Source organism: Thamnophis elegans, chromosome 2 (genome assembly GCF_009769535.1).
Source record: "Thamnophis elegans isolate rThaEle1 chromosome 2, rThaEle1.pri, whole genome shotgun sequence".
Lineage (NCBI taxonomy): Eukaryota > Metazoa > Chordata > Lepidosauria > Squamata > Colubridae > Thamnophis > Thamnophis elegans.
The window spans coordinates 91,234,433-91,253,443 of record NC_045542.1 but is presented as its reverse complement, the minus strand read 5'-3'; the positions used below and the strand labels follow the sequence as shown (position 1 = coordinate 91,253,443).

The 19,011-nt window shown below is 41.2% G+C and overlaps 1 protein-coding gene and 1 long non-coding RNA gene across 5 annotated transcripts in view; one reads left to right on the top strand and one right to left on the bottom strand.

Moving 5' to 3' along the window:
- Nucleotides 1-2,741, bottom strand: part of NDST1 (N-deacetylase and N-sulfotransferase 1) — a 99,044-nt gene extending 96,303 nt beyond the window's left edge. For all 4 annotated transcript variants that reach the window (XM_032209290.1, XM_032209289.1, XM_032209288.1 and 1 more), the window contains exon 1: nucleotides 2,408-2,741. The gene's annotated coding sequence lies outside the window, so the exon portion shown is untranslated. The remainder of the gene's footprint in view (nucleotides 1-2,407) is intronic.
- A 489-nt stretch (nucleotides 2,742-3,230) lies between these two features.
- Nucleotides 3,231-17,201, top strand: LOC116503110. The gene is made up of 3 exons (XR_004254654.1): nucleotides 3,231-3,309; nucleotides 10,950-11,374; nucleotides 17,109-17,201. It is a non-coding gene; the product is annotated as an uncharacterized LOC116503110 (long non-coding RNA).
- The last annotated feature ends 1,810 nt before the right edge of the window (nucleotides 17,202-19,011 follow it).

The following is a 19,011-nucleotide window of genomic DNA, read 5'->3' as shown; positions in this document are numbered from 1 at the left end:
TGACTCCTGCTATCTCCTCCCAAATCAACCCAAGCACACAGTTTTAAAGTTATAAAAGTGCATTCAGTAATAATGTAGTAACCCACAAAATATTGAACAATATAGTAATTTTACAAAATACACTTAGGAATTTTAATTTAAAATGTCTTACTAAATTAAATGCTTGGCCCCTTAAAAAGTCTGGCTCTCTGTTTCCTCATAACAACCTCACTGCTAGCTATTAACTTCCAGATTTTAATTATTCTTTCAAACAATGGGTTGAAAATCAGGCATTTTCATTCCAGCTGTTTGCCTTTTACTTAGTGGTCTCCAGCATTAATAAGAGCATCACTTTTATTTTTTATATATGTTTCATCATTATATTCTGCTTACACATTCTCCAATTGGCCTGGTTTGTGTAATTAACTCCACTTTTTATTAAGGCACTGTTAGAACAATGATTTTACCAAGATTGGACATTCTGGACCAATACTCAGCACTTGATGTTTTGTGATTTGATTGTTATTGCAAAGAGAGGGAGGATGATTTTGTATTTGGGATTTTACTTCTGCAAGCCACCCGAAGTCACCATGAGTAAGTTGGGTAGCCATATACATTTTTTCTTAACAATTAAAAATATTTTGTGGAAAAATAATATCCTTGTCTTAATAAAGTTAGATACCCAGTGTTGTTCCACACTATCATCAGTGATGCCCTTGCATATCAGCATCCTGTTTGGCAACTGGCATGCTAGAAAATGCCATAGGATGTGCTCATCTTTTTTTCCATAGCATGCTATGGAAAACAGCAATATAACTGTCACTCGGCTCAATCTTGTTTTGTCACAAACAGTATAGGGATTTTGTAATTGAGCTATTTGCTTGAAAGTAGAAGGAAATTAGTTTGACTGCCTTGTTTCCTCTTTCTTTTAACATCCCTATTAAACTATCATTGATGTAGAAGAGGAGAAAATTCCTGGCCACTTTTCCATCACCTGTGTACACAGCCACTGTGCCATTTCTTCTCTAATCTTCAGAATTGGGGTGCAGCCTTTCCTGACATAAAGAAATTGCAGCTTCAGGCATGAGCTTACCAAGGAAGAACAAAGCAAGACTCAGAAGCGCAAGACAGCATTAGAAAGAGCCCCCTTTGATATTCTATATAAATCATTCCAGGTTAAGCCGCCATCCAGGGGATGCAGAGATTCAGCTAATGAGTGTGAAAGCACTTTGAAGATGAAAAGCAATCTAAGCACCAAGTATTATTTCCAATTGGTATTTATGTGTGCTGGGTTTTCATATTTTTAAGCTGTGCCTTGGCAGCTAAGGACTCTTCTTGTCAGATCTGCTGGTAGAAATAAAACTGGTGAGAGGTTAAGAAGCACTAAGAAAATTTGGATTTGGTGGGATGACTCTGTGTGTGTGTGTGTGTGTGTGTGTGTTTCATCAAGAAGATAATTTTTACCTAAGTGGTTTTCAAACAGGGAAAAACCAAGGTATCCAAATAAACATAGTGTCTATGTTTGAACCACACAGAGAACTACATATGAACTACACTGGAGTCTAGCACATTATGCAAATCCACAATCACTGCTCAGCTTGTGGTCCAGGGTGCTGTGGAAAGGCCAAAAAAAAAAGGGGGGGGGAGAATAACTGGATGCATGAAGCAAGTTATCTACAGTATTCCTAACTGCAGAATCTTTTTTAAAAAAAATAAATAAAATCAAAGGAAACCCAACCACAACAACAACAAAAGCCAATCAAGTTCTCCACCCTTCAAGAGCCACCAAGAATCGCACTCTTCTGTGGGATGGCTCCTTTTGCTCAGCACCCCACATGGGACTTTGTGGGAGACAAAAGTTTTTTTAAAAAACAGTTCTCGGGAAGGGGGGGAAGGGGAGGCAGAAGGAAAACCCCTTTCCAGGATTAAACTGCCTCTTCCCACTCTTGCTCTTTCAACTACGGGATCCACCCCACCCACCCCCCCTTCTCCTCCTCAAAAGCTACAAGCGAAGGGGTAGACTAAAAAGGGGAGCGGGAGGCAACTCCTAAATCACGAGGAGAGGGGAAAGGAGGCTGTTGCTGCTGCTGCTCCAGCTCGAGGCCCTTCCTCTCCTCATTCTGGGGTTGCGCTGAAGCCTTGCCAGCTTCCCCCCTCCCACCTTTTGTCCACAGCCCCCCATCTCTCTCTCTCTCTGTCTCTCTCTCTCTGCCCTTTCCTTCGGTGCGGGGAGGGGTGGGGGTTTGAGATGTGGAGGCCTGGGTGCACCAACCTCCCCCACCCCAGGTCTCCAGCCCCTCTCCCAACCCTCGCGCTCGAGTTCCAGTGGGGCCTGCACGCGCTGCCGGCGTCCTCGCGCCCATTCATTAGCCGGCAAGAGGAGCAGCGGCTGTCGCTGCTGGCCGCCCATTCCCGCCAGCCCTCGTACCTGTTGTCTGCAAGGCTCCCGGCTGAGTGCAAAGCGTCGCACCTGAGGAACCCGGGCTCGGGGGTATATCAGCTGAAGGCAGGCTTGCTTGCCTCGGTCGGTTCCCGGGCTCTGCTCCGTTAAGGCAGCTGGGCTCGCGGGAAGGCTGCCGCGCTCGGCTCACTGCCTGCCGCACAAGCAGGAAACCCCAGTGGCAGCCCGAGAGGGGGCTGGTGCGGGATGCATTAGCGACGTCTGCTTAAAGGCCATAACAGGCTCTGCGGGGAGCACCGGAGAGGAACTGCTGCCGCGTTAACCCTTGCCGAGCCGGTTCCCAGCTTAGCTCAAATTGAAGCGACCGACCGATCGCCCGACCCGCCTGTTAGCTCCCTTTCTCGGCTTTCCTCGGATCCGATCCGCCCCTTTCCTCCTCTTCCGAATCCCCACCCACTCGGGCCAAGGTTGTTGTAGCGTTCGCACGATGGGGTTTGATTTATCTTGCGGGGATGGCTGGGGCTGCGGTTCAGAAATCATGCCCTCGCCGGTCAGTTCTCTGTGGATCTGCTGGGCTGAGGGATTAAAAGTGTCGTAAACAGCAATTCCAAAAGCAAAGCCGCGACGCCACGATTTCTTAGCCGCCTCGGGAGAAAGAAACAAGCCCACAAACCCAGGGCCTACTTCCGAGTAAACGAGCGTCAGAGGAGCCGGATGGTTAGGGTGGCCTTTACTAGCGGCTTGTAAAGGCACCTAGGTTCGCAAACTTCATTAAAGCGCCTGCAGTTCTCCAGCCGTACCGAAATAGTAAAATCGGGTTATGTGCATTTAAATAGTCCTCCACCAAAGGATTGACTGCTTTCTTGGGAATAGTGAGATAAACTTACAGATGCATTTGCACGCGAGATGTGAGAATGTGCAAAGTAATGGTAGGTAAAGAACCTTGACTGATTTTTAAAAATAAAATAAACTGCCTGAAGAGGAGACCACTAGGAAATCCTAGAGCCATAAACTACAATGGGATGTGGGGGAAAAACATTGCCTAAAACAGGCATGCCCAAAGTCTACCGGGGGGGGGGGGGGAGGCAATTGCTCCCGTTTTCAAATTTTGGGCCTTGCAAAAAGTTTGGACACCCCTGGCCTAAAAGAAGGCAACATTGTATTGCTGTCAAGAAAAGATGAACATGGCTATGCAGTCACCAAAAGTTGCTCAAAGGAGTTTCTCTCTAAATCAGTCATTCTCAGCCATGACCATTTTTAAGATGCATGGACTTCAACTCCCAGAATTCAGTGAGTTGAAGCCCACACATCTTCAAATTACCAATTTTGAGAAACGTCCCTCTAAATTATTCCAGTTTGTTGGTCCCATAAATCAATTGAACACAATGCCTTGTATGTCATACAGTTTTTTTAAAAGCACTAAGAAGTTAGGATAGCTATGTAAAAGCAGAAGTATTGGGTCATTGATATCCATGTTTGTAATATACAGTGGGTCCTATCAGTGTTATTAGAATTTCATTAGTTATACTTTCCTTTTGTATCTCTTTTTAACTTCTAAGTTTGTCTCAGCAGAATCGACAGATGCTACTGCGGGACAAGGAGACACCATTTTGTGTATCTCAGGAGTATCTCTCTATCTCGGTCTTACTTGAGGTTGTGATTAAGGGACTTTTCTTTCTCTTCACAAGGGGCAGATTAAATTGTAAACAAATATATCAAGGAGGTTGGAAAAATCAAACTGGGACAAGGCCTTCCCACAGTCTTAACAGTGGTGGTCTGGAAATCATTCAAGTCATCCACAATCAGTGAAGAAACAGTCAATGAGCTGCTTGGGGGGAAATGGAATTAATGGGTTTAATCATAAGTAGCTGTCTGCTCTCACATAAGCAATTTGCAATCCAGGTTTGCTATTGCCGAACACATTTTATTCTGAGGCTTATAAAATAAGTTGGATGGAATTTTGCTTCCAGGTAAGCATATTCAGGACTATAACCTCACATCTTATCTATAAATGCATTGATTCAGAATATCTGTCACACATTTGCTCTTCATGTGGAAGTGGCATTTATAGTGATATACATGGCAGTTTGTATCTGTTATTTGACCAGATTGGATTAGTGTCAACAGAACAGCATGCTCTGGAATATGCACTGAGTAAATGGGCTTTACCTCTCGAAGAATTTAGAATTTGGCTGAAACTCTGGTCACTCAAAATTTAACCTGTACAATTGAGCGGCTTTATAATTAAGTAGCAACTCCACTTGATAATAAAGATAATCTTGCCCCTAAAGTAGAAGCTGATGATAACAAGCTAGAAGATACTGTAAGCAGATAAGAAGGAACTTGGCTGGAGGCTTCTGCATGGATTGTTTTTTGTTTATTTAATGTAGAAAATTCGGGTTTGCTTAGCTTTACTTTCCTAACAGCCCCCACCCCATTCTTTTTTCTCTGTGAGTCTTAAGAGTAACAGGACAGTTCAAGGAGGGTAGAAGCCGGTTGAGATTTAATGCTGCTGTTTGTCACAATATTTTTTTTACTCAGTTGCTAAATAGGGAAGTCTCCACAAGATTAACTTTTTGGCATGGTGATTTATCCCCTGAATGCTTCACTAGTGTGAGTCATTGCCTCCTGAACAAATCCACATTTTAAATTTTTCCAAGGTAGAATGAGACATTTTTAGATCTCCCCTAAAGTCATCCCAATGTGAAAGTGTGAATGCCAAGTGGGTTTCAAGTGATGATGCTGGGAGTCAGCTGAAAAACATTCTTTGCTAGTTTAAGTTCCTTTGATGTCCATTGGACAGGAAAGTGTCCAGCTTTCTTAGAGTATGGACTAAGCTACTTTTCAACAATATATGTAACCAATGGCAATACACAGTGTATTGCACTGTGTATTCTTTCCACTATGTATTCAAGATGAACAGTGATCAATATTTATATGTAGTTATATTATTAGGATGTAGGTATATGCATATGTACAGTATGTATATAGCATGTCTATATGGGTGTTATATATGTGTATACTTTTGAGAACAGGCAACAGAATTTAATTTTCAATGTGTGCCAGTGTGCCCACAGTAAAACAAAATGACAATAAAGATTATAGTATTTTAATCAAACTATTATGGTTTGTTTGACAATTCTTTAGAAATCCTGGCTTAGTGCAATGTACAGTATGAACCTAGTCATATATAAAAGTCTGTTTTCCCAACCTGTTTTTCTCCTAATAACCCGTGTCATCCCCAGGAAGCATAGTACATAAAGTAAGGTCATCCTTATCTTGAATATGTCAGTCAGTGTAAGAAAATGATGTTGGTTATCACACTATATTAATAAACAAGTGAATTTTCCCTAGAAGTGTAATTTGTTTCAGAAAGCTTTGCCAGTATAACAAAAGAAAAAAGAGAACCCATCTTAATTTCTATATTATACACAATGGAAGTAGAACAATCTAAGCATGCAATCCAAATATGTGTATAGGTAATCTTAGACTTAAAATACCATTGGGGCTAGAATTTCTGTTGCTAAGCAAGGTGGTTGTTAAGTGACTTCCACTTGATTTTATGATCTTTTTTGCCATAGTTGTTAAGTAATCACTGCAGTTCTTAAGTGAATCACAGTCATTAAGTGGATCCAGCCTCCTCCCATTGACTTAGCTTGTTGGAAGCCAGCTGGGAAATGACAATCACATGACCCCAGGATGCTGCAACTGTTAAATACATGCCAATTCCCAAGTGCCTTAATTTTGATCACATGATATGCAATGCTGTGACATTCGTAAGTGCAAAGACTGGTTGTGAGTAACTTTTTTTCAGTGGTGTAACTCTGAATGGTCACTAAAAAGTGGTTGTGAATAGAGAACTACCTGTATGTGGTCTTGTGATCAAGAATGATCAAGTTATGTCAACATTCTCAGCAATGACTACTATGAGTAAATAATTTTCCTACTGTTCCACCGCCAATCTGTTTGTTTTCATTCTAAAAAAATTAAGAAAGATGTAGTGACAAATGATGATTCTGACCCTAGCTGCTGTATATGTTTAATTTTGTTTTAGAAATTTGGCCAGATCATCCACTACAAAAGTGCTTAGGATACTAGCTATACAAGCAAGGTTTGACTGACAAAGAATTTAACGTCGTCTGGTAGCATTACTTTAGATCAGGGGTGTCAAACTTGCGGCCCGCGGGTCAGATGCATCACCTGCTGGCTCCAACCCACCTGCTTTAGCGAAGGGGGGGAAGTCCCAATACATTACATGACGCCATCATGATGACGCATGTTTGACACCCCTGCTTTAGTTGATTACCACATCTGCAATTGTAGTTGTGGGCTGGGTTCATGTACCATACTACACCAAAATTTGTTTTAGTTACAATCTAACAACATAGACTACGTTCATATCCTGAACTTAGTCAAACCAAAAAAACCACATTATGGTTTAGCTGAAAATCCAGATAAATACTCATGGAAGGATGTACTGTATAACAACATTGTGCGCCAGGATTAAATTAATAAGGGAAATAAAAATAACCTACGACAACTTAATAGGAAGCACTTCCCAACCTCAAAAAACACCTATTTCTTCTGCAAAGTAAGCCAAAGGATCTTTCCTTGTATATTGTACTTCTCTGTGTTGGTATTCCCATACTAAAGATTTGTTTCAAAGATCTGATTTTATTATAGTGGAAGTAAAAAGTTTCAAACAACATGTTTAAGAAGCGAAGATCAAAACTTCTTGTGTTATACAGGTACACGAATGGCTTTGTTTACAATATTTCAAGAAATGCGACCAAGACAGCAAATGGAAACATTAAAAGGACCAAAATACAGCTAAAAGAAAATATTAAAAATCTATTTGAAAACCTAATGCAATTTGAAGTAATAGTTTTCAATATGTGTCTGAGAGAAAGCTGAGATTCCATAGAAACCTTTTAAAGCCTCCTCTCGTAGAATGTAATCATGCAGTTCAAATTCCTGGATTTACAGCTTATCCATTATTACTCTTCCTTATTAGGCACACAAGATCAAGCATTATTGCTGTGGTCCTAACTGAACCACCAGTACTTCTCTTTCTCTTAATTTCTCATGCTTTGTAGGTAGGTCTGAGAATACCATTTTATTTTTCCAGTAATCCCAATGTGGTGTTCCTTCAGATCATTGTGGGAAGTATAAATAATAGTTCTCTCTTGCCTTGATTAGAACACTGGTGCTCTCAAGCACCAAGCCCAGAGATATTTATTTATTAAATTTATATGCTGGTACATCTCACTTTACATGGCCGGCAGAAAGTAACTGCCAGGAAATAAGTATGCAGGATTTGTTCCTTTGTCTAGGGCAGTTTTCTTCTTGTTTAGCACCTTTCAGATATATAGCACACAATTGCCAGAATTCCTCAGCCAGTGTGGCCATGGCTGAGAATGTTAGCATAAGGATAGTTTCTCCAAGTTTATAGCAGTGTTATTAAATTCTCCAGATTATATGGCTGTATTTGCTACAGACCATATTTTTGCCAATTGAATTTATAGAATAAGCTACAGTGGCTGGTTTGAAATAATAGAAAAACCTAAACTGAACAATTCACATTTCAGCTTAGCCTTAGTGCAATTTGGCAATTGGACAGAAAGACATACATGCATAAAACTCCGGTACCTTAGCTAAGAAAGTAAATGATAGACATAATTGTATTTTGTAGCAATTGGGACAACAGTAGTAAAGACATTAGTGTTGGCTTCAAAATTGATACCAATCAATGCATCAGATATCAAGACATTAATATTGATCCCAATATTGGGCTCATGTTAAACATAGCATTTTTAAGTTTGCTCATTTTTTAAGATATGAGATAAATCTGACCATTTTCAGAAACTGCTGTTCTGTCATTTTAGTAAAATAGATCGTATGCCACTGTGAAATGCCATAGGTCAGCGATAGTCTGGACCTCTGAAAATGATTACCAATATCATATTTTGATCATAATGTTAGCACCTAATCTAAGATTGTACAGAGTCCTTTTCTCGCCTCAAAATCTGAGGTTTTTTTAAAATAATAATTAAAAAATGAAGTAGTGCTTAAGGGCCATGTCTTCCTAAGCATATACAAAATCAGCTGCCCCAATGCTTCTCTCTTGATGATGCTGAGCTGCACGAGGAGTAGCATACCATAGCATCCATTTTCATTTGCAACATAAAGTCTTTATGTTCTATATAAGCACTAAGTGCAAATGCAACCGTCACATTATATGATAGGGCATATTATGCATGTCTGACTTTGTGACAATATGCACACGTGCTTCAATAACAAAAATACGTCAGGTTGGAATTTTCCCTGGCCTTACAACATTCAATCCTGATCAATGCCCAAAAGGAGAATATGTGGTGATTTGGTCTAATAGGTTTACTTCATTAATAAACCTTTTGCTTTCCTTCTTCTGAAGTTTCTGGAGAAACTGGATTCAGTAGTTCAGTGGTAAAAGAAAATAATGTTTCTGGAAAATCACTCTGACCTTTTTAGGAGATATTTCTTCTAGGTCTGCAATTCTGCTCCATGGTTTACTACTCTGAAAAGAAGAACTGTTGTTGGGCTGGCCTTTGTTTAATCAGTCTCAATCTTGGATGAATTATCCAGAGTTATGTGATCAAGTTTCAATGAAAGGGTTCTCTAGCCCTGCGATTAGCCATCAAAGGCATTCGTTTGATGTTCTTTTCTGTGATGTACATCCATAACATTATTCCCCCATCCCAGAGATACAGAGGCAAACTTGGTGGGATGCCCTAAAGGGCTGGATACTTTGGGGTAATTGGTAGGTCTGGTTATAGATCTTCCTAGATTAATAATCCCTTTATTTTTCCAGTTGGTGCACTTGTGTCTTCTTATGCATATCAGATTTTTGAAGCCAATTAACTACAAGATTTCCCCACCAACTAATAAGGGATTGAGAAGGAAATGCTGGCTCATCAAATAACTTCCACTTTTCACGCTCTAGTTGGAAGATGAGGTGTAGACCAGCTTCTGCCGCCAGCAGCACATTGGACTTTCCCTAGTGACAATCTCTGCTCTAGCCTGCAAAGAATTCTCTTCATTCCTTGGCCTGGAGGGGAATTGGAGGTGGAAAGAGAGGCCTAGTTTTTATCAGTTCATAATTTCTCCCTGCCCAGAGGCACTTTAGAACTGTAAAACCATGTACGAACGCAGAGCAGATACTGATATCCAAAGACCTTGTCAAACCACTGCAGAAATGCGCACATCCTAAATACCAACGCAAAAGTTTATCTAAAAGAAAAGTAAATGGCAAAGGGCATGTTGCATTTTTGATGGAACAATCTCTTTTTAGTCCCTTTCAGACAGATTGGAGGGAGGGAGAGGCAGCAGTTGAAGGTTATTTTCAGCTGCTCTGAATAAAAAGAAACAGCCATTCTTTGGCAGTTTGGAGTGGCTTTTCTCAGCTTGGTGAGCTTGGGGGAAAATTGGATCCAAATAACAAAATATATAAAGTTAGAAACAGCATATATATATATATATATATATATATATATACACCCCGTGTTTTCCCCAAAATAAGACAGGTTCTTATTTTCTTTTGACCCCTGAAATAAGCGCTTGGCCTGATTTTTGGGGAGGTCTTATTATTTTTGAGTGGCAGGAGGCAGCGAACGTGGTCACCTCATGGCTGCTACTGTTTTGCAATATTTGGGGGGAGGGCTTATTTTAGCGCATGCACTCAAAAGCCCGATTGGGCTTATTATTCAGGGAGATCTTGTTTGCAGAGAAACAGGCTATATCAGGATGGAGGCTATTCCACAGGGTAGGTGCAGTCAGAAAAAGACTCACTTCCAAGGTCCTGCCAGATGACAACACTTCAACTGAAAGGTCCTGAAGCAAGGCTCTACTATCCAATCTACTGGCTTGGGTAGATCTCCTCAAGGAGAGGCGACCCATCAAATAACCTGGCTGTATGCCATGCAGGGATTTTAAGGTGACAAGAAGCATCTTGTATAGCCCCCCCCCCCACGGAAAAAAAACTGGATGCATGGTGAACCTTGGGGTGTCCAAAACTTCATGCACTATTGCATTCTGGACCAGTTGAGGTGGTCTTAAGGGCAGAATCATGTAGAATGTATTGCAGTAGTCCAGACGGGAAATTATTAGGACATGAGTGACCATGAACAGAACCTCTTGGTCCAGGAATGGTTGTAATTGGAATGCAAGATTAATATGTTCCCTGCCACCTGCTCTTCAGGCAGAAGCTGCAAGTCCATGAAGATTCCCAAATTGCACACCAAGATTTCAAGGGAATGCTACTCCATCGAAAGTTTAAATTACTAACTCTCCAAATCCAAGGGACACCCAAACAATAGAGCCACTACCTCTTGCTAGAATTGAGTCAGAACTGATTCCTCTGTCCAGATTCTTAAAGCCTCCAACCTGAGTACCACTGCTTGTCTGGCTGGGACAGAGATGTACAGTTGACTATCATCAGCATACTGCACCCAAGCCTCCTCACCTAGTGGCTTCACATAGACATTGAAAAGGGGATATGAGAGACCTGACACAAATAATTTGCTTCTTCCAGGGTCTACTGAAGCTGAGTGCCTACCATCCTCTTAACAACCCTTCCTACAAAGGGAAAACTAGAGACTGGGCAATAGTTATCCAATGGTGTCAAGCCCAAAAATCTTTTCTTGAGAAATCAAACTTCAAGGCAGGCAACAGCACCCTTTCCACGATGAGAGATTAACCACCACTTGGAGCCAACTACGTGCTACTTCCTACAAGGTCTTGACCAGACAGAAGGAACATGAATCCAGGATCCAGGTGGCCAGACTCACAGCCTGAAGAATCTTATCCATTTCCTCATCTCATATTCTTTGTCAATTCTAAGACTATTCTCATTCTCTCTTCAATTTCATGTTCTGACTATAAATTTACCACAGATGATTAACGGAGCAAAGCTAAACACTTCTACGGCTCAGTGTGGTGGCACTTATTTCCTGAAAAGTATGTATAAGATTTCAGCCTCTCAGAATATTAGCATAAAATTGTTGAGTCTGGTTGCCTTGGCTATCTCAGAGCAAAACTGTATTTGGTTGTGATCTTGTAGTATACAAAAATTGCCTTTGATTGAATTGATCTGGTTTTATCCAGTATCTAGGTAGAAATTATGTTCCAATTACTTGTAATGTGGTCCTTTAATTTGAGATGCCTAGGACTAAACCACAGGTGTTTAACATGGAACTTATGCTTATGTGTCACTATTCAACAAATCATATAGCTCTCATGCATATAGTGAAAGATCTGTTTAATTAGAAAGTTTCTAAAATTCAGATGGTCAAGCTGTCTCCAATGCAACCTACATGGGGCAGCCCTTGAAGAGCATTCGGAGACTTCAGCTTGTCCAGAATGCAGCCGCGCGAGTGATCGTGGGTGCACCTCGGTTCACCCACGTAACACCTATCCTCCGCGAGCTGCACTGGCTGCCTATTGGTCTTCGGATACGCTTCAAGGCGCTAGTCGTCACTTATAAAGCCCTTCATGGTATTGGACCTGGGTACTTGAGAGACCGCCTGCTGCCAATCACCTCCAATACACCGATCAGATCCCACAGATTAGGCCTCCTCCGAATTCCATCTGCCGGCCAATGCCGACTGGCAACTACTCGGAGGAGAGCCTTCTCTGTGGCTGCTCCGACCCTTTGGAACGAACTCCCTGTGGAGATTCGAACCCTCACCACCCTCCAGGCCTTCCGCAAAGCCCTTAAAACCTGGCTATTCCGACAGGCCTGGGGCTAAAGAGCTTCTGCCCCCCTTCTCGAATGGTATGATTGTTGTGTGTTTTTAAATTGTGTATTGTTTGTTTGTCTTTTTATCCCCTGTTTGTACCTCCTTTCCCTGATTGAGTTGTGAGCCGCCCTGAGTCCCCTTCAGGGAAAAGGACGGCATATAAATGAAATAAATCCTAATCCTAATCCTAATCCTGATCCATAGACATGGTTCCAAAGCTCCTTTTCCTCCCATTCTATCAATATGCAATCATTCTTGTATCTTGACTGAAAAATCATACTGCAAGGTAGTTCATTCTGATTTGTTTTTCTCAGCCCCGCTTCCGCAAAAAGCTCAAGAAACCACATTACCTAGAAGAAAACCATTTTAAACATTCATATTAGGAATATTTTTTAAAGGACAGTATATTTTTGGCACTTTTTTGTTGTTAACTTGTAGAGGGGCATTATCATGGTTGTAAATAATAATTCAAGAGAGCGAAAGGAGGCAAAACGCATATATTCTTAGGGATTCTGGCATGTTTTATATGCAGAAATGTATATATTTCTCTTCCAAAAGAAACATGAAATAGCATTGCTCAAAAATACTTCAGCATAGTATCAGTGGATCTCTCATACACACCCAAGCAGTATATAACACAGATACATTAAGAGCATATAATACTAAATTTATGCGGTAGTCCTATTTACTTGAATAAACCCACTTTGGTACAGATGGACTTAGTTTTTAGTACAACTATAATGGATTGGGTAGTCAGAATCTTAAGAGAGTTGCTAATAAAATACAGATAAAATAAGAAGCTGCTAAACAAGCAATGCCACCTTAAAACTGTATTATAAAACAGGTAATAACAAATAAATTTAAAAAGCTGACAAGTGATACAGCTTATAAAGGCTCATTTGCAGGCATGAGGAAGGAAAATGTACTTTGACTAAAGAAAGATCAAATGATTAAAAACAGCATGTGCCATCAAAATAGGTAGGAAGTAAAGCTACAAAACGTTTAATTAGCTACATAGGATGGCAACATTTGTCAGGATATGAAATGGCCTATCAACCATTGTATGTTCAGGGGTGCACAAGAAATACTAGGATTTTTAATTTGGTGATCCTACTGAGACTAATTTGGAAGAGCAATCGTTCCCTGAATGGAAATAGTGGTGACTGTATATTGCCATCGAAAAACTGCACTCCCAGGCATGTAAGCACTTGACAGTAAGCCCCATTGAACTGAATTGGGTTTAAATTTAAGCAAAGATGCAAAGCATTGCGCTACATGCCACAAAAGGGATGCCATGTATGACGCTCCTAGTAATTTTCTGTGGCCCACAACAGTGGTTATTAAGGCGTAGGTGTTGTGGCCCGCCAGTGGCGCTGGAAGCAGATTTGGACAGTGAGGAGGTTGGGGAGGAACATGGGCCAGTCCTGGAATCTGGGGAAAGCTCTGACGAGGGCTTGCATCGGAGACAGAGTGGGGGCCAGAGCCGTATACCAGTTATCAGCTGCCTTCAAAGTCAGACAACAGTGAGGCAGACGAACAGCTGGAGCCTGTTCCCAGTGTGCACATGCACAGAGTTGCCAGACGAAGGGAATAGCTAAGGAACAAGTGTCGACTTGGGAATATAAGGCCACAGATGGATGGTGAACCCCCACCCCCCGCAATACGGAATAAAAGAGGAGCAAAAGAGGAGGGGTATTCGCAGGAGACATTAGTTCATTCCTGCATTCTTGCAGTATCACCGCATCTGAAAGATAGTAGCCTGGCCACTCTCCAAGCCCGATAAAGGTCGGTAATTGTGAACTATCTTGAAAGACTGTGGGAGAGGAAAGACTTTGCTGGAAAGGAATTCACTGTAAATTAAATAAAAGGGATTTATCAGGACAAGGTCTCAGCTTCATGCTGCTGGGGAATCCTAGGTCAGAACAGTAAGTCAAAGTGACGGCAGGTGTCTCACTTGCAAGTGCAGTGACAGGACACCTGCCAGGGGGAAGGTAGTGTCTTGCCAGTTTCTGCTGGCCATGGTAGATCTTCCCTTGGTCTGAGACCATGGATGTAGTTCCTGAGTGAGGAGGGTCAGGCAGGATGGCCAATTGATGAAGTATGCTCCAGGGCCTGGTCCTCTTCCCACCACAGCTTCTCTGCCTTTGGAGTTGGAGGAATGGCTCTGTGCAGAGGGCATAAGTCACCCAGATGGGTTAGCCAAGGAACAGCTCCAGTCCTGGCACTTCAAAAGGACACTACTGAAAGCCAGGAAGACCTTCCTACTAGGGGGATTTTAAAAAGTCAAGATGGTGGTTGCAATTGCACATTTCAAAGCCCAGCCCATTTTTATGTATGCAGCAATGCACATAAAAATGGGGTGGCATTTGAAGGACATGGTGTTGTGGTCAACTATATTGACCTTTTTGCCCCCTTCCCCCATTACAATTAGCCTAGAAGCCATTGCCTATGACTCTCTATGAGTGGTGCGAACCTGGGACAGGGACAGGGAAGTGGGAGACTTTTATAGTTGTAAAAATCAAATACATTTCATGAATAGTATTTCAGAGATACAGATTTCTAGAGGAGTTTTTTTTGGAGGGGAACAGGCCCCCATGGCTCTTGTTAGGTAAGCTCCCCGTTGGGAGAGCGAGTACGTTCAGCGAAGCGTTGTGAGAGTTGTGTTGGAGAACACACAAACCAGCATACAGAGACACTGCAGTTTAAATAGACTTTTACTTCCGTGGAAATAGAGGTATCAGAGTCCATCAAACAGTCCAAGTCATACACGGATAAGACAGTCAGTCATCAATGTCTTTCAGTTAAGGGATAATCCAAATAACATAGTCCAGTATCATATAATCAGTTCAGTACTCAAAGTTTGCTAGCAGTTGCAAAACTTACAATAGCTCACGGCACTTTCTAACAGCCAGCTTCCAAAACACTCAGATCAGATCAGCCCAACATCTAACAAACAGAGAGCTAACAGTCATTCTGGCTCCCTCTTATGGCCAAGCGAGGAAAACAGCAACCAATCACATTGTACAGTATGATTTAAAGACACAGATACAATTTTGTTACACGATTTATATATTGCCAACCCAACCATTAGATTACATTCCTAACAGCTCTGTTTCACAATACAAGATCCCCTTCATCACCACCCCTCATTTAGTTTGATAAATATGTTTGAGGGGTCCTTGGGGGCTCTCTGAGATTGGTTGGTTTTTTGCAGATGTTTCATTACCCAAACCAGGTAACGCCATCAGTGTGTTGGATTCAGAGGTGGTATTCATTCAGTTCTGACAGGTTCTGGAGAACCGGTAGCGGAAATGTTGAGTAGTTTGGAGAACCGGCAAAGAGGCTGGCCCTGCCTTTACTGCCTCCCAGCTGATTTTCTTTTGTTGCCTTGAACAGGAGAACAGAGCTGGAAAGCAGGTTAGTGGAGTGGGGAGGGAATGGAGATTTTGCAGTAGCCTTCCTCTGCCACGCCCACAAAGCCACACCCACAGAACCGGTAGTATAAAAAAAACCGAATCCCACCTCTGGTTGGATTGCATGCTACAGTGCTCTTATTTTTTTTAACCTCTGGACACCTTAGTACTGATATGGGAGGGGGTTTCAATGCTGTCATCCACAGAGTATGAGCTGGTTTTCCTGCCACACTTCTGGTGCTAGGAGTTGGAGACCCCTGCCCTGCATGTCTTCAACCATAAAAACCGATTGATGCATTATACAGCAAGCATATTTGGAGTGGAAAATGCTGTTAAACTGAAACAGATACATATGTGTTTGTAAACATGCAGTGGGATTTTTTAGGAAACTATGGCAACCAAGATTTCCTAGCGCACACCCACACTTTGATATAAACACACATTTTTTGCTGCATACTTTACATTCCAAATGCCAGTTTTTCCATGGCAAATGTCCTTGCTACCACAAATGATAGATTCCCCCTTAGGGAATGTCTACGTTTGTCAAGCTCCGTGCAGCTGGACAAGTTCGAGGAAGCAGGAACTGCACAAATGTGAATAAAGTCCCTTTAATGCTCGTCCAGGGTAAATATAGAATCTTGGACAGAGGAACTTGCCATTTTATTTTATACTGAGTTCATTAAGGTCAGTTTTTTCCCCAACTTGGCAATATTTAAGTTGTCTGAACTTCAGCTCCCGCAATTCCCCAGACATTAATCATAATAGAGCTAAAAGAGGTTTTCTAGCCCAAATCACTGTTCAAGCTGGAGACCCCATACCATTTCATACAAGTGGCTGTCCAGTCTTTTCTTAAAAACCTCCAGTGGTAAAGCCCCTAAAATTTCTGAAAGCAAGCTGTTCCACTGGTTAATTGTTTTCACTGTTAGGAAGTTTCCCCTTAATTACAGGTTGCTTCTCTCCTTGATTAGTTTCCGTCCATTGTTTCTTGTTTTGCCTTCTGCTGCTTTGGAAAATAAGTTGAATTCAAATTCAAATTGAGTTCAAATTATGCTTGCAAAACCACTGATTAAGGTAGAGACTCTTTGAATGATGCTTCTTTGTAGATGTTTTACTACCTTGAGCTAACCCCTCAAACCCATTTATCTAGCTAAATGGGGTGGGGGGGAGCTTCTATTGTGTAACAGAGCCATGGGGACCTGTTGTATCCCAAACTACCCTGGAAATCTAAATCTCTGAAATACTATTCATTAATGTATTAGATTTTTACAACTATAAAAGTCTCCCACTTCCCTGACTTTGCTTATACGATCATTTGTCCACTGACTTGTCTACTGTCTCTTGATTAGCACCTGTCTCCTTTCCATTCCTCCAGTCTCCCCACAATCTCCCATATTTATCAATCTGACTGATATCATTGAAGCTTAGCATTGAGAACACAAAATCCCCAGATCTCTCAAGCTACCTTTTAGAGTTTTTAAATGTCACTCTCAATGCTGTATTGATGCTCACATAATGCCTAATGGCTATGTTACTTTTCAGAGCACTACCAGATTTCTGCCCCGAGAAACATGAAAATGTGACACAGAACCTGCAGCTCCTGAAATTTTTGAGAATATCACCAGAATCACCATCATCGGTATTATTGTTATTATTTATTTATTTATTTATTTATTCACACAGTCAGCCAGATGTTCAGACTGGATTTGGCATTTTTGTCTATTTTATCGAGTCCTTACCAAAGATCTGGAATAGGCAAATCTATTTATTTATTTATTCACACAGTCAGCCAGATGTTCAGACTGGATTTGGCATTTTTGTCTATTTTATTGAATCCTTACCAAAGATCTGGAATAGGCAAATCTGGATGTTTGACAGTGATATAGATATTGTCTGTGTGGTTGTTGTTGTTGTTGTTGTTGTTGTTGTTGTTGTTACATTTTTAATATTCCGAGAAGGGAAATAAACAATATATTCATAAAATTACATTTTTAATATGAACTGAATTTACACACCAATAAAATTAAATCAAATGTAGCTTTTGTCCTGGCCCCATATTAATTTTTGGAGTTTGACCCCTGGGAAAAAGTGTCTCATCCCTACCATAGAGGAAGGAATGGACAATGAAGACAGAGCTTAACTAATAAAGATAGTTAAAGGAAAAAAGTGGTCCATTAGATGTGTTGGGGCTTAGATACAATCTGAATTTTATGGGACAGAGTTGAGACACACTCTAGAGGCCAGGAACAAGCCGAACTCTGTCTCATAAAATTCAGATTGTATCTAAGCCATTGTCCTTTCCTTCCTCTATGGCAGGGATGAGATGTTTTTGCCCAGATCAAAGCTCAAACTCCAAAATTAATGTGTAGCCAGGACCAAATGGTGATGAAATAAGCTAGGCAAGATAAAATTGTGTAACATCCATGATTGTTTTTTTCACTGCAGCAGTTGAGTGGAAAGGGATATCTTTAAAAAAAACCTGTGTTGAGTCTCTTTTTGGAATAATTGCTGTTTTATATCTTTGCACTTCAAACTGGCAGAAAATAATACCATCAGGTTGTTAGGAAAGGGATTATAAATGGCAAAAAAAGGGACAAGGGTGCATCCAGCCTCCGATTGCTCATCTCTGAATTACGAGAATACTCTTTATTTTCGTGCTTTCACTAAAGTGCTGTTTTCCAGCTCTTGAGCTGGCAGAAGAGTGTGCCAGAATCAACTGAACTAGCACAATTGCTAAAGCCTCTTCTGCCTTGGTAACAAGGCAAGGAAATGTTGCTGTCCTTAACAGTTCTAATGTGTAATTGTTAAGGAACACAATTAATGGATTTCCCTAGCAACAAGAGAAATCACCTAGTAGCAGGAAGAATAGCCTCCCATCGTTTTCCTTAACATGTGATACAGCAGGGCAGAGCCTTAAACAGATGCTTTGAATGGTGGATTTAGCTGCCAACTATCAGGTTGCAGGCTCAGAAGTATCCCATATCTGTGATCAGTCAGTCAGGCTGTTTCTCAGCTTAGGTCTATTGCATTTGAAAAAGCATTAGACCTTTGTACAAAAAGTCAGCTGACAGGTCACAGGTCATTTAATGAAGCCATGTACATTGCCTATTGTATCCACGGTTCATTAAGCTATCCATTTTCATCTCCGGCTTTAGATTAGCTGCTAGAAACTACCACCCTTGGCAAAACATGCAATCAACTTTCTCATCTCAATAGAAAAGTATGTTTTTTTTAATATGTGGTGTTTTGTTTCTTGAAATTTGGTGTCTCAAGTGACTACATTGTTTGCTTATAAAGTTCAAACAAGCAAACTTCATTCATTTTCCTTATCTGACCTGAAATTTCTAGCCCTTCAGCCTCTGCTTGCATGCTCCTATAAGGCCACCATAGTTAGGGCTACCATATCTAGGCTGCAATCTGGCAACCACCAGATGAAAGTGAGGAG